We start from the raw sequence: 14,591 nt of genomic DNA, 5'->3' as shown, positions 1-14,591 counted from the left end.
TATGAGAGATGTGTCTGCCAAAAAAAAGGAGCTCTGGAGAAATCAAATGGGTGAAAATGTGCCCTCCGCTTACAGTCCCATAGCTCAGCCATAAAAGTGGTCTGTTTGCACATTTCCTTGTGCTACGGAATGAAATACATTTATTTGACTTTTGGTTTGACATTTATGCAAAGTAGTCCATCTGAGCTGACTGTGGGTTTCAGGAAATTTAGGAGAAAAGTGGAGGCGGAAATATTCATCCACTTCACATGGGCTAAAGTGGCTCGCTGGCAAATCACTTTGTGGCACTTGCTGGTTATTCTTCGTCTGTAGTTAATGATAAGATGTCGTTAGTATCGGACTGTTCAGACCTTCGTAATGATATGAAGTGTCACACCAGCCGCTTTTAGATTTGAGGATTCTGAGTGTTGCATTTTTATTGAAATTATGAAAAGGCTTCCATTAACAGGGTTGAGGTAGCACTTTATCAAATGTGAATCCACTTAAATTCGTTTTTCAACGTGTGTGTCATGGCTGTCCTTGTGATGACAATACATCAGCGTGACTAATCATAAACAAGCTGCAACCTCCAAAAAAGCCTTGGAAGCGCATCTGGAAACACAGCTGGGAGCACCTGTGGAGAAAGGCTGCATGCACGTGGTCAAAAGTGGCATTAACAAGCGGTGCAACTCAGTGCCGTAAGCTTAAAACTTAAAGTTATTTCAACTTTTATGTGTGCCCAAAACCCGCCAGATAACTGCATTGTGCAGCAGCATGAGAGAAGCACCCTACAGGGTGCACTGTACCACAGTAAAACTATGGTTTTGCTGGCGATGCTTCTCAAGTGATGCGTTTCAGCGTGATTGGCCTCTTAGGTTGGAGAGCGGACTCTGGGTACAGAGTAAGCAGCAGAACACCAAATGCAGTCAAAGTGAAACTTAACCATTAACTGTACTGGTTCAAAAAGTTTGCGCTTCCTCACCTCTGCAGTAGCCGCTCAGACTGTCATCCATCAATCTGTTCTGATCAGCTGTGATTGGATCAACCAATCAGTTATCCGTGACTTATGCTCTACAAACTGCTGCTGAGGAAAAAGGGGTCTTGTGAAGAATTCTGCCTGTGCTGTGTGCCTGCAAATGCAAAACGTCAGAACTTAGAGAGGGGACACAGAATGATACAAAGAAGACACACAAGTGAAAAAAAAAGAAATAATGTAATCATATTAACAATCTAGTGCAAACTGTTTTGGTCTCTACAGCCAATGTTCCTGTTTATGACAACTGAACAGGGCCTGAGATTTCCATAACTCATCTGTTTAAATGTTAAATTATGCATAATTAGCAATGAAGTTAGTGTAACTCCAGAATTACAGAGTTTAGGTGTAGCTGTGTCTGTTGCCATGTGTTTTCAAATAATGAAAGTTATTTGTAACATTTGTGACAATTTTTTCCAGTTAGTACAGGTTGGTTTTAAGCCTGTTTTTCATTTGCAAAAATAAGCATTAGCATTATTACAGCTAACTATAGCTGTAAATGCACTGCGCTTACTGGACAAACAGCTAGCATAAGGGTTATCTCCACTCTTCTATCTAAATATGCTCACTTCTGGCTCCAAAAAACTAAGATGGCAACGGCAAAAATGCCAACCTTGCGGCTTTAAAACAGTAGTCCTCAAAACAATGATGTACTGTGGCAATGTCCATTATTTTACATAGTCCAAGGCCATGGATGGACAGTCATGCAGGCAATCAATAAACATACCTGCAGCTTGCTTTCACCCAGTGCTATAAATAAGGTGAAGGGACTCATCTTCAAAAGCATAACTATAGCAACAAACCAAGCACAAAAGAAAATGACCACATATTAAATGACATTATAGTTCCTGTAGTGAAAAACGGCTGTAATTGTTTTCCATTGGAAATCCATACTAAAAGAAAACTAAAGGCATGCCATATCATTGTGTTGGAACACAAGAGAATAGGCAGGAAAGGTAATGGTTGTGACCTTTTCGACTCAAACAGACTGCTCTGCAAACACAGATATCGAACATCTTCAGTGTGCCAGCTCGCTGTATGGAGTCCTTCTGTAGATTTATACAAACACAGCATTGGATTAGTGAGGAATCAGTTTGATCAATGGGATTTCTAATCCATTGACTTGGTTCTCTAATGGGCTCGTGTAATTGATGTAAAGGTCTGAAAGGACGGACCAGATAAAAGACTCCTTTCCCAGGACTTTCTCTGCTTTGTTCTTTCAAAACTGCTGCTGCTCCACAATGAGATGCACATTTCTTTTATGATTTGTATCTGATGCGTGTGTTGTAATTGTGTGTAATGTCACACTGTATTTTTGATGTTGTGAACTGTATTTTGAAAAACTATATGTTACATAAAAACAAATCATTTGCATTAATGCCCTTACATATTCAAAAAGGAGTGGAATCTAGTTTTGATTATAATGGCATGCATATTCTAATCAAACTAATCAGCTAAAGAAATCTAAATGGTAATATTGCAGTCTTTCCTTTATCAGGTTAACATTGATTATTTGAGTGTGTGTATATCTGCTCATTGAGTTTAGAATAGTGGTGCATTTCTGCTGGGCCATCCCAGAACCCTCCTGAGACTCTCTCTGGACCTCCTTCAGTTTGCCTTCCAGGCTCTTCCACTGCTGGACGATGCCATCATCCAGCTGTTCCACACTTCTTCCTCACATTTAAATGACTGTGATAGTACAGTGAGCATCTTTTTCTCCCTATGCCTCTACCAGCATACTGCTGCTGTGCTGGGGGATAAGCTGAGGGCGCTGCAGGTGGAGGCCCCTGCAGTGTCTGGGATTACACACTAACTTGTCAGCAGGCCACTGTTGATATGATTCCAGGGGCTACCTCAAGGCGCCATCCAGTTATCTCTCATTTGTCGTCTGATCTCTGATTTGAACTTCACCTCATCCTGTTTTAAAGTGATAGTTTGGATCTATTGAAGTGGGGTTGTATGAGGTACTTATCCATAGTCAGTGCTACAGTAGATGTCAGAAGTAGTTTGGAGAAGCAGACAGGAATACCAACACAGAAGCTAAGCAATGTACAGCTGTGGATGAGGGTAGAAAGAAAACATATTTAAGGCCACTGTAAGATGAGAACAGTCCTACTAAACACGAAAAAGTCTTTCCTTTGCATTTTTAAAAAAAAAATTGTGTTCATATTATCGCATTGTGAGAACAATCCTCGTATGCACAGATCTGGAAAAAACAACTGAAAAAGCTGTAGTATGCTAACAGACCAGTAGTTGGTGGTGTAACTTTGTAATGACACACCATGGAAGAACTACAGGCACAGGTGCCAAGTGCGACCATGACATCACCATTCTCACAGGATCTGCGCATTGCCAATTTATACAGTGACAGAAGGGGTTGCGTTTCCAATAGATTACAATCTGGAACTTGTTTTCAAAAGTTTGCATTTTCAGGCCCCCAAAATGCCATTGTTGTGTGAACGAATGGTTTCATACTAGAACCGTTGCTGTGTATCGGCCCCTTAGCCCCTTACTGCAACGCATTGTCACTCCCAACTCATTAAATATCACTGCACATTCAGTAGACCTTTGACGTTTAGGTATCTTAGGTGTGTTTGATGTAATGGGACGTATCAATTTACACCCGTTACATGCATTGTGTCTTTTCAAAATACAATTCTGTTTTCACAGAAAATGTACAGTTTTAAAACAGAAAACTTTCAAAATAAAAGTTCAATTTTTGTACTTACATTTATTTTCATTTGCAACAAACACAGGTGGTTAGGTCTAGGCAACTTAAGCAGTTGGTTAAGTTTGGACAACAAATACGAGTGGTTAGGTTTCAGAAAAAACATCATGGTTTGGCTTTACATTCATACAGGAAGTGAACAGCAGCCTCCTGAGTACAAGTCCAGGTCTGTTGGACCCATCCACCAGAAAATCACTGATCGAGCGGAGGTATTTGTCAACTTTGGAATAAGACCTGGTTGACTGCTTTTTCAGTCTGTTTGTTGGGTTATTTTGACCTTGGTGAGTCCATACAAACACTTTTAAACACCAAAGTCACTCAATATCAGAAACAAACTGATCGAGGCAGCGGTACAGCAGCTCCTGTGTTCAGAGATGTTAAATTATTATTTTTTCTACGTGAAATCTGGCATTGAAGAAAGCAATAAAATAGTTTCAGTTCAGTGACGAGGTTTAAGTGGTGAAAATACTTTGAATATAATGTACACAAATTGTGCAATTTTTTCTTGGTTGGCTAAAATTCGTTTGTCACTGTCCCCTTCACTGCAGCACTTTCAAAGCTTGTGGCCGTAATCTTGCCTCCTTTTCTACACTGACCAACATCCCTTATCCTCACACTGACTGTGGATAAGTACCTCATACAACCCCACTTCAAAAGATCCAAACCATCCCTTTAGAGACAGACTCAGATAAATCCTCAGTAACAGGATTTAACATTGATGAGAACAAGGATGGCTTTCGGAAATGTCTGTGTTGATTCATATTAGTCATCCAGGTAGCAAGATGTCAAACACAGTTCAAACCAATCCAGCGGGCCAGTAATTATGTGGTTGAATGGCTCCTTAAAGTCCACTGTCAGGTGGGATTCCTCTGCATTTGTCTCTGTGGGGGCACCACGCCTCCTGATAAATGAGGACATGTTTGAGGAAGGAGTCACTTTATAGAGAGATAGAAGTGACTTCCTTCTCAAATATTTGAGTCAGCGTATAGATAACCATCTCAATGGTGATGTTACAGCGGCAGACAGGCGATATATTGCAGCTCCACCTTAATGCACATACATAGGGGAATATTTACCAAGGTTTTGCAGATGTTTTAGAGTCATATATCTGTATTTACATAAGGACCACAAAGAGGTTTTGCACAAGTGAAATGAAAGAGGAGCAGCACTTGTTTAGGCTCGTGCAACATGGATTTTATGCCGTACTTGTTCAGAGGTACATGGTATGAAAGGAGGTGTCGGAAATGTATAGCAAAGGCACAGCACCTTTTCCACCAGAGTGAACACTGTGTTGGAAATTTTATAGATGTGAAAAAGTAGGTGTAAAATCTGTAGCACTATTTTATCGGATACACATGAAGTAGATAAGAGGTTGAAATAGTGAGAGTCTCATTTAAAGAGACGAAAAACTGATAATATATGAGTGGTTCGACCCACAAAAAAAAATATTTTAGTTACAGCAGTATTGAACATTGCACCAAATTAAAAAGATGTACCATGAAGTATATATGCATTTTAAGGCTCTTATTTTTCACATGATTTGGCCATTCTATTTCCATCTGTGATCTAGTGCTTGAGTATTTTTTTCCAGTGCTTCAAGTGGGCAGGTGCTCACCGGTCTGCAGCACCAGCACTTCTACATTTGACTCTGTGGTGTATTGGATTTTGTTCTTGCGCACATAAGGGGAACGCAAACAGAGTCACAAGAGCTTGTTCTAACAATGATGGATTATGAGACAATGGACACCTGAGCACAGACGAGTAAAAAGCCAACCCAAAGTGGGTCTCTTTGTGGTCATGTTGTGTCTTTTTATGGGTGTTTTCGTTCTCTATGTAGATTTTTGCATCTTTTTGTAGTTGTGTTGTGTTTATTTGTGTGGTTTTTATTGTCTCTCTGTTTTTTTATCATCTCTTTGTGGTCATTCGATGTCTCTTTGTACTTGTTTTGCATCTTTTTTGTTGTTTTGTGTGTCTTTGTAGTTGTTTCATGTGGTTTTCTTCTCTCTCCTAGTTGTCGTTAAGTATCTTTTTGTGGTCATTTAATGTCTATTTTTTTTTGCATATTTTTGTTGTTTTGTGTTTCTTTGTTGACTTTTTGTGTCTGTTAAGTTGTTTTGTGTGTCTCTTTTAGGTTGTTTTGCATCTTTTTGTAGTTTTTTTATGTTTCTTTGAGGACATTTTGTGTCTCTGTTGTTTTGTGTCTGTAGTTGTTTAATGTGGTTGTTTTGATAACTTTGTCAATGTTTTGCATCCTTTTGTAGTTCTTTTGTGTCTGTTGCCATTTAGCATCTTTTTGTGGTCATTTAATGTCAAGTTGTTTTGGCTCTTATTGTAGATGTTTTCTGTCTCTTTATTGTCATTTTGTGTTTCATTGCAATTGCTTTGTGTCACGTTTGTACTTGTTTTGTTTTCCTTTGTGGTTTTTTGGGTGTCTTTGTAGTGTTTTTGTGATTTTTTTTTTGCATGTCTCAGTGGTTATTTTGCATCTCTTTAGGGACCTTTTACATGTCTTTGTCAGAGCCAGTTCATAATTTCTGTGTTTGTGTGGTTGTGACATTAATGTTGTTATCCGCCTATGTCCACGAGGATCCGCATGGACCATATGCAAAATCCATGTGTACGACACAGTCACACTTCGAACTTGTCACATGGTGTTGCTCGGTCAGTGACCTTCCACGTGAACCTACGACATTGTAGTTATCCTTGCAGCGTCAGCCTATGATTTCAACAAATGCATGTGGTGACATGACGCAGCCTGTCAGCCTTGATGTCAGCAAATGTCAACAGCACATGTAGGATGATGTAACACGGTCCCCATGTTCACACAATGTGGACTGTCATGTTGGTTAGGAGTAGACACCAAAGTCACAGACAGGTTTAGGCACATGGTAGGGTGTGGAAAACACACACACACACACACGCACGCACACACGCACACGCACACACACACACACACAGGAACACACACAGGACGCAAATTCCAGACTCCCACACAAAAGTTTGTTGATTATGGGAGCAATCCACCTCCCCACCCACCTGCCATATGAGCGCACCCACGCTTCTTATATTAGATGGTTCCCCAACCCGTTCTCACTCCAAACTCAGAACATCATAGGTTGACATGCCAAGGTTACCTTCAGCATCATAGGTTAACATGGCCGTCACCATGAGACGACTTTGGATTTAGACTGGGGTAGTGTGCAGCAAATTTTTTGCGCAGACGGCCATACGACCATAGGCGCAGACGGCATGGCCTCCCATGTCTCATTCCACACTCCAGTCCAAAACACTGCTGTGTAGCCACCTGCAGCCATTTCACCACAGTAAAGTTAGTTTTAAGTTGGATATTTGACGGGCATTCACTCCAGACCCAGCAGCATTGTTAAATTTCACTTTCATCTGATGTCGGCAGTAGGTACACTTACCTCCTAGCTTTCACATTTACTGCTGGGGGCTGACACAGGTCCTCAATTGTAATATGACGAGAGCCGAGTGCACATACGCATATGCATAACCACAGCTGTGAGCATTGAATGTGGAAAGTATGTCCAAGCCTTTATCTTGTATGGTCTTTTAACCAAGCTCTGTGACTTTCCAACAAGAATTGTTAACATTCAGCCCCCCCACCCCACCATGGCCCCTCAGGCCCCTTAGCCTGTGCCCAATATGCATATTCAGAAATCGGTGTCTTCAACACATATTACAAGTTCAGCAGCAGTCTTTTTCATGCTCCATTACTTTCCAGGCATAAGCAACAAGTGTTTAAAACAGCCCGGCATCAGGTCTTATTTAAAGGCACTTTATTGAAATCCAGATGAACTGCGACTGGGTTCATTTACATCTTTAATCTAAGTACATACTGACTAAACTGAAAAATTGCAGTGGCGCAAATTTTTGTGCCCCTTACAGTAATTTGTGGCAGGTTTCAGTAAACATCCCCCACGGTGTTGTTAAAAGATGCTTCTGCAGCTCAATTTCAACATGTACCCAACCGGCACAAACCCCTCATCATGCTCATTATCGGCCTTAATCTTTTGATTGTGCACTTTTTTCCAATACCAGCACTAATTAAAGCACTAATTACGCAAGTTTCAATAGGTGTTTCCCTATATGAATGTTCTACTTACACTGTAACTTTGTGTATGTTCAGAGAGCCCAGAATACTTCAGGCAGAATCACTTTTTATTGTGTCCACAGAGGCCATTTTTGATGTGTCAGGAGTTTGATACCAAATACCTGGAGAGGCTTTATACATTTTTCTATGTGTAAGCACAAAATGGTTTTAGGCTGTACTGAAGAGGTGTGAGCTTGTGTAGGTTGGAGAAACCAGATCGTATTTTGCATTTTGCATCAGTAAGGGCTAATCCAGTACATCCTGCATGTGGAAATGCGTTTGTCATGTCTTTTATTAGTAATTGTACAGGAAGTTATTCATGATTCATGATTAGTGAAATTATGAAAGGATAATGATTTTGGCATTTAGATTCAAATGTCCATAGCATTAGCCACTGTTGATATATCCTTCTTACCATTTGATGCTCAGTTTATTCCTAAGCTTCTTACTCTGAGAACGTAGACATTTTTCTAGGAAACATGTACACCTCCGTAACACAAAATTACCCTAACATATTTATGGTGGGTTGTAAAATTTATTGATTAACACCAGCTGGTTGTTTTTCAGATGTCTGTGTCGGCCAGTTCACCAGCTGATTTATGTGTTGTCCTCACAGAATGAACAGCTTTTCACCGACACTGAAAGCAGAGAGGTTTGGGTAAGAACCCTCTGACAGATATGTGAATGCAGATGTTTTTCTGACATAAAACAGCAGTGTGAAATTAGTTATGACACAGACCTTGGGGGAAAATAGGGTATGAATGTGGCAGTGCTGTGGAGATATTCTAGGAATTAATCAAAATTACTTGCCACCTTAGAATTATAATAATTGAGAAGAAAATAATGTGCAATTCAGGATTTCTTGTATTTTTTTAGAATGAAAAAAGAATCTATGACACACAGTACTTGAAGAGTAACTTCAGTATTTTCCAACCTGGATCTTTATTTTGTGTCAAGGTGAGTTCACCTGGTATTAATGGTGTGACTACTGCAGCCTGTGGTGACAAAAAAAGCTGCAGTGTAATCACTGTGGGCAATTCCGCACCTTAGATTCAGACGCAACGTATCCGCACAAAACACTTTGTATGGCATCCTATGAAAATGCCCACACAACAGTTTATATGATATCCTATGAATCAGCACCACACAAATGATGTTATGTCAAGTTAAGTTACATCGTTAATGTAAAGTCACAGAGGTTTGGTTTTAGGCAAGATAAGTTACTGTTGTTACGTTAACGGCTTGATTTCTTTCAAAAATATGGGAGGAAGGCAGTGAGCAACCTAACAAGAAATGTAAAAAGTTCAAGGAAAATTACCTTAAAATTAGCAACAAAATAAAGAAGACTAAAAAATTTAAAAGAGATATGTGCAGGGCTCCAGTTATCACTTATTTAGTAATATGTCTTTACGTGTTTTTACATTTAACTCATGTTGGATTCAGAACTATATATATAAATATGTATATATATATATATATATATATATAGAGAGAGAGAGAGAGAGAGAGAGAGAGAGAGAGACCTGGACTTGATTTCTTTTAAAAAAACCTTGGGAAGAAGCAATGAAATGAGCAATGAAAGAAGAAATTACCCCAAAATTTGGAAAGGAAATTGTGAAAAAAGTAAAAGAGTAAAGGAAAAAGACCTGGCTAAAGTGCCTAAAAAATCATAATTTTGTAACATAATTTAAATGTGTAATTATGATAATTAGAAATATTTTCCCCTAGCTTTTTTCCTTTTTCCTTAGACAATTTTTCTTTAAAAACACAATTTTCTAAATCTATTAATTTGTGGAACATTTCTCATCAGAGATACCAGAACAGCTGCCTTTTAATTTAATTTTTATTTTTTTAATTTAAAAAATTTGCTTCGGGTTCAGTGATTAAAAATATCTGAAAAAAGTGAGAGCAGTACAAGAAAAGTAATATTGCTACGGGTCTCAAAGGGTTAACCCAGAAAAGTCTGTAAAGGGGAATTAGATCTTATAGTGTTGCTGTTAATTTAACTGGTCGATAAAACTGTCATAATGGATATTAATTTATTGTTCATTAGACCCTGACTCACAGAGTGCAATACTTACTGACACAGACACATCCTGCCACTTACTGACCCCCAGCACTGCCACCATGCTGGGACTGAAACAAAGTTGCTGTCGGTGCATTTCTGACACAGCCAGAAGGCTCTTAGTCCATCCAAAAGTCCACATGGCGGTCCGGTACCGACTGCTTGGGGGGGTTTCACATTATTAACAACCTGCAGTGGTCTGATAACACTGTGGCAATAGATTAGAGGGGGCAGAGCTGGCTGTTCTTACTGAGGAGGTTCAGGTTATTTAATGCAGCCTGTCTTAATCCCACACACTGTAAGTGAAAAGTCTGCCAAATAGTCCATCTGTTCCGTGCACACTGGCTTCCTCAATGTATAAAGTTCTGAAACTTTCTGAATAGTTTTTGAGGTCCTTTGATGATGTGATTTTAAAGGCAGTGTAAAGAGAAAGCATTTTTAAATAACTCTCTGTGGGTCTTTTGAGATTAATGCCACAATGAAGTGACAATCATTTGAACGCAATCTATCAAGATTTATATTCATATGTCCATTAACTTTTATCAGTTTCTCCAAGGAGACCAGTACAATTTGTAACAACGCTGATAGAAAATATCTCCTCCTACACAAGCCTCATCTACACTGTCTCCCCACTATCCCTCGCTATCCCTCGCTCCTCTGTTACTGGCACACATGTCACATTTTCATAACAGAGATGAGGAAGCTAGTTAACAGCAGAGACCCGACTGAAAGTTCTAGCGAACAGCATGCAAAGCACTGCTTACTGGGTTGGCATTTGCATTTTTGGCTCAAGACAGTGGCGGATCCAGAATGTGGATAATGGATGGGCCAGGAAAAATCTGGGTTTTGTAAAGATTGGATATGTATAAAAATCATACGGGCTGAAAACACTGGCAGACCAGAAATGAATTTTAGTTTGCCTTGTACTCATGTCAGAATACCACAGCCATATCAGTGAGTCAGTGGCTTTTTTTTTTTCATCGACATTAAACTCACATGACTGTAGAGCTGTCGTCAACCAAAGAAAATCTTGTCAGAATGAAATCCAGCCAATTCTCATTCTGAAGTCATCCAAATTTTGGCGTAAAATATGGAAGCCCAAAGCTACTTTTCCATGGGTTTCCCACGTCTGCATGATATGCCGCTGGACGGCATCTGCTGAGAACTCAGTCAGACAGAACCATGCATATGCCAATGGGTGGCTGGATAGCACCTGCAGCAACAGCATGATTCGTGGATAGATGCCGTCAGATAAGAACGTGTCTGAACGGAACCTGTTGTGTCTGCATGATACACTGCTGGATGACATCAGGTTAAAACGCTGCCTGTAATTATGTAATATAAGGAGCACAAAGGTCCCTATAGAGTGGGTGGAAGGAGGAGTGAACAAATCAAACAAACCCTGGACTTTCACGCGGGAGTCCAGTGTTCGCTTCCCGTCTGAATGTGATGTTTTTTATCTACGCCTTACCGTGAGCCTCTTTTGCCTAAACAAGCATTGCAAGCCATGTGCTTTTGTTGCCTACACATACACACCACATACAGCATAATCCCACCATGTGTTGCATAATCCCAGCATGTGTTTTTGTTGACATCCTGCCGATGGTAGCGGCAACCCAGAATGTCAACAGCAGACACAGAAGGATACCTAGAGCGAAATGTGTAGCCGTAGAAGTCCACTGCAAAGCAGCAACATGTGACAACTTGGGATGAAAATGTGCTGGATGTCCTGTAGGTTCCCTATTAAAAAAAAAAAAAAAGTAAAAAACAAGATTTGATGCATATAGTAAGAGCTAAAGCCCTTGCACAGCTTCATTCAGTGGCATTTATGTAACTGCAACAATTTGACTGAAGTGTATTAATAACATTTTCCTTCAGCTGAGGATCTGTATTGCTCATATACTTAGACACTTATTATAGAGCGAGGCTGCAGCTTTTTAGCTGATTTCAAACCGAAACTCAGAACATAACTTGCTCACGACCAGCAGAATTTACCATGGCAATCTAAGCAGGTAAAAAGAGACCCTCCTTTAAAGGACAGGAAAACCTGGCTTTAGACTCAATATAACTCGCTAACCCATTAATCTCAATTAATGTTACAGCACCCAAATCCCCTGAAAGTGTTGCAACTACACATTAATACATCATGGCAAAATTGAATTGCTTAGAGTTCGTAAATCACTGAAATAGAAAAATATATGTCGTAGTAAAGCAAATTTAAGTTAAGTCATTAATTTCCTAGGTTTTATATAAGGCCAGCCTGTATTCACCAAAACACATAATATTCAGTATTTTAGTCTGGATCAAGGTTATGGACCAACCAATTGATAGGCCAACATTACCCTGAGCAACACCTGTAGCATGGCTCAAAATTTGCAAATCAAATCAAAGAACTAAACATGGCTGAAAGCTACACAGATTGAACTGGGCCATTGGGTTTAGTCGTATAAGCAACCTTGTCACATTACATGATTCAATATCAATAAAAAAGATTTTAGCTTTAACCATTACAGCTTGGATGTGTTGCTCACTAATGGCACCTTCCTCCACTATGTAGCTGTGTATATGTTGGGAGAGAAGATTGGGATCATTGGGGTCAAGGAGTCTTTGTTCCAGAACAGAGCACAAGCTAGAAAGTAAGCTGTGAAAGGCAGAAATGTCAGCACTCAGACACATCAGGTCATTGGTATTGATCAACAACGATATCAATACCCTGCAGATATACAGTATTATGGTCACTGCGCTGATTGACTCTGTAGCCGTCAGATGGAGGTTTAGAGTCAGCTTTCGGATAAGTTCTTATATCTGAAAAACAGACTTTTCAATCCATGAGCTTTTTCCTGATCCGACATCCCTTTGGGTCAGTTTAAAGGGATATTTTGCTGATTTCCAACCAGCTTTGTATCATAACAATTTGGACAGTATGTGAATGCATACATCTTGCCAGTGCCCAGATCTCCCTGCTCATTTGCCAGCAAAAATCTGGATTTTTGCCGGCTCTTGGGCTTTTGTTCAAACTGCAGTGTGTGCTTCCTCATTTTTTTTTTGTTTTACCGCTGCCTCTATGGATGCAAAAAGTATAGAATTAGTTCTAAACAAAAAGCTTACCCCTTTTCTCTCTCACTCTACCTCTCAAACTCGGGCCAAGGTTAGATCAGCACTGATCAAATATAAACCATGATTCTCTAACTGTGTTTGCTATTTCACATCCAAAGTGTCTTCAGAAACATGTTTTAGTGCACTGTTAAGCTTTATTATGAAAGTATGAAACAGTAAGTAATATGAGAGTTTGCGAACGGGAAATGGGTGCCGTACTGTTTCATGTATTGTAAAAACAGACGCTGAAAATACTGAGATAATTAGGTAAAACTAAGCAGTGCTGATTAAATACAAACCAGGTACCTGTAACATGAGATAATTTGTTGCTCTCAGCCACAATATTGTTTTAACTGAGCCAACACCCCACAACTCACATCACGTCACCCACCAGTAGGAGCATTTATTAATCTAATGCAGTGCAGTGCATTCTGGTAGTTGTAGGTTTTAAACTTCCTGAGCAAAAGTAAATGCAACTGCCTCTTTTGTCTGTTTCCTGTGGTCACATAGCACCAATTTCAACAGTTTTTGTGTCTGTCTACTGCGGTGACAGCACAGTTTTGTGAAAATACCATCTTTCCAGCAGTGAAATACTTATTAAAGCAACCAAAACTTCTAAGGCAAAATTGTGGTCATGGTTCAAGGACAACACTATTGAGTACTGGTAGAAGACGTGATGCGAATCACAGTCTTCTAAGTCTAAGTCAAAGACTTTGTACCAGACGCACTTAATTTTCGTTCCACTATAGGACATCACACCACTTCCTGCCATGCCACGGTACTGAACGTAAACATAGGTTCTTTAAAGTTTGAATAAACAAGCAATGCTGTCGATCTCTGGAGGGGGACAGTGTGCTTTTCATGTTCTTCTTGACAGAAGAGGATTTTTTTTCCAAAAAGCAGAAGTGGATCTGGAACAAGATCACAGGCTGAACTCCTTCGTGGATCTGACTGACACTGGTAGAGAAATCATGCAGTACAGCAAAAAAAAAAAAAAAATCTGCCTTGTTGATGTACTGCAGCGACAGATCTGCCATGATGTCTGAATGAAAATTGTCAGAAATTTAACAGAGAGAGCGTCCTTATGCCACGCAGCTGAATGGGACCGCTCTCACTAGGTTCTGTCTCCTAGTTGTGTGCCAAATCTCCGAAATCCTCTGAGGATTCTTCCACACTGTAAGCTGTTTTGTTGCCATGTGTCGTCAGCCTGCAGTAAACACGCTGCCTTGCCCTCTGATCTCCTTTTGTGGCTTGTATTTTTCACATCTATAAAGAAGAAAATGTATCGCTGTGGGGGGAAAAACTGCTGTAAAAAAACTCTTCTGCGATCAAAAGCAGTGAACATAAAGAATCATCAGCATCGCGGCAGACATATTTATGTTGACAAAATGCAAATGGACTGGTTTATTTCATTCGAAGCTTTCCACACCTTCCCCAGCGCGCATGATTAATGGGACAGACATTGCCTTTTGGATGGAGAACTTCCCTGACAAAACACATTAATACTGAGGCCTGTTTTACATTCTCTTCCTGGCTACATCTAGCTATCAGTGGAAGTGCAGGGAAAACATTTGTC

General features: G+C 39.9%; 1 protein-coding gene across 1 annotated transcript in view; it reads left to right on the top strand.

Annotated features, from left to right (window-relative positions):
- Positions 1 to 14,591, top strand: part of LOC121957934 (CMP-N-acetylneuraminate-beta-galactosamide-alpha-2,3-sialyltransferase 1-like) — a 91,898-nt gene that overhangs the window by 23,987 nt on the left and 53,320 nt on the right. The window lies entirely within an intron of this gene.

Source organism: Plectropomus leopardus, chromosome 17, assembly GCF_026936395.1.
Source record: "Plectropomus leopardus strain MGB_pleo_1.0 chromosome 17, ASM2693639v1, whole genome shotgun sequence".
In the NCBI taxonomy this organism is placed as follows: Eukaryota; Metazoa; Chordata; class Actinopteri; order Perciformes; family Serranidae; genus Plectropomus; species Plectropomus leopardus.
This window is presented reverse-complemented; position numbering and strand designations above follow the sequence as displayed.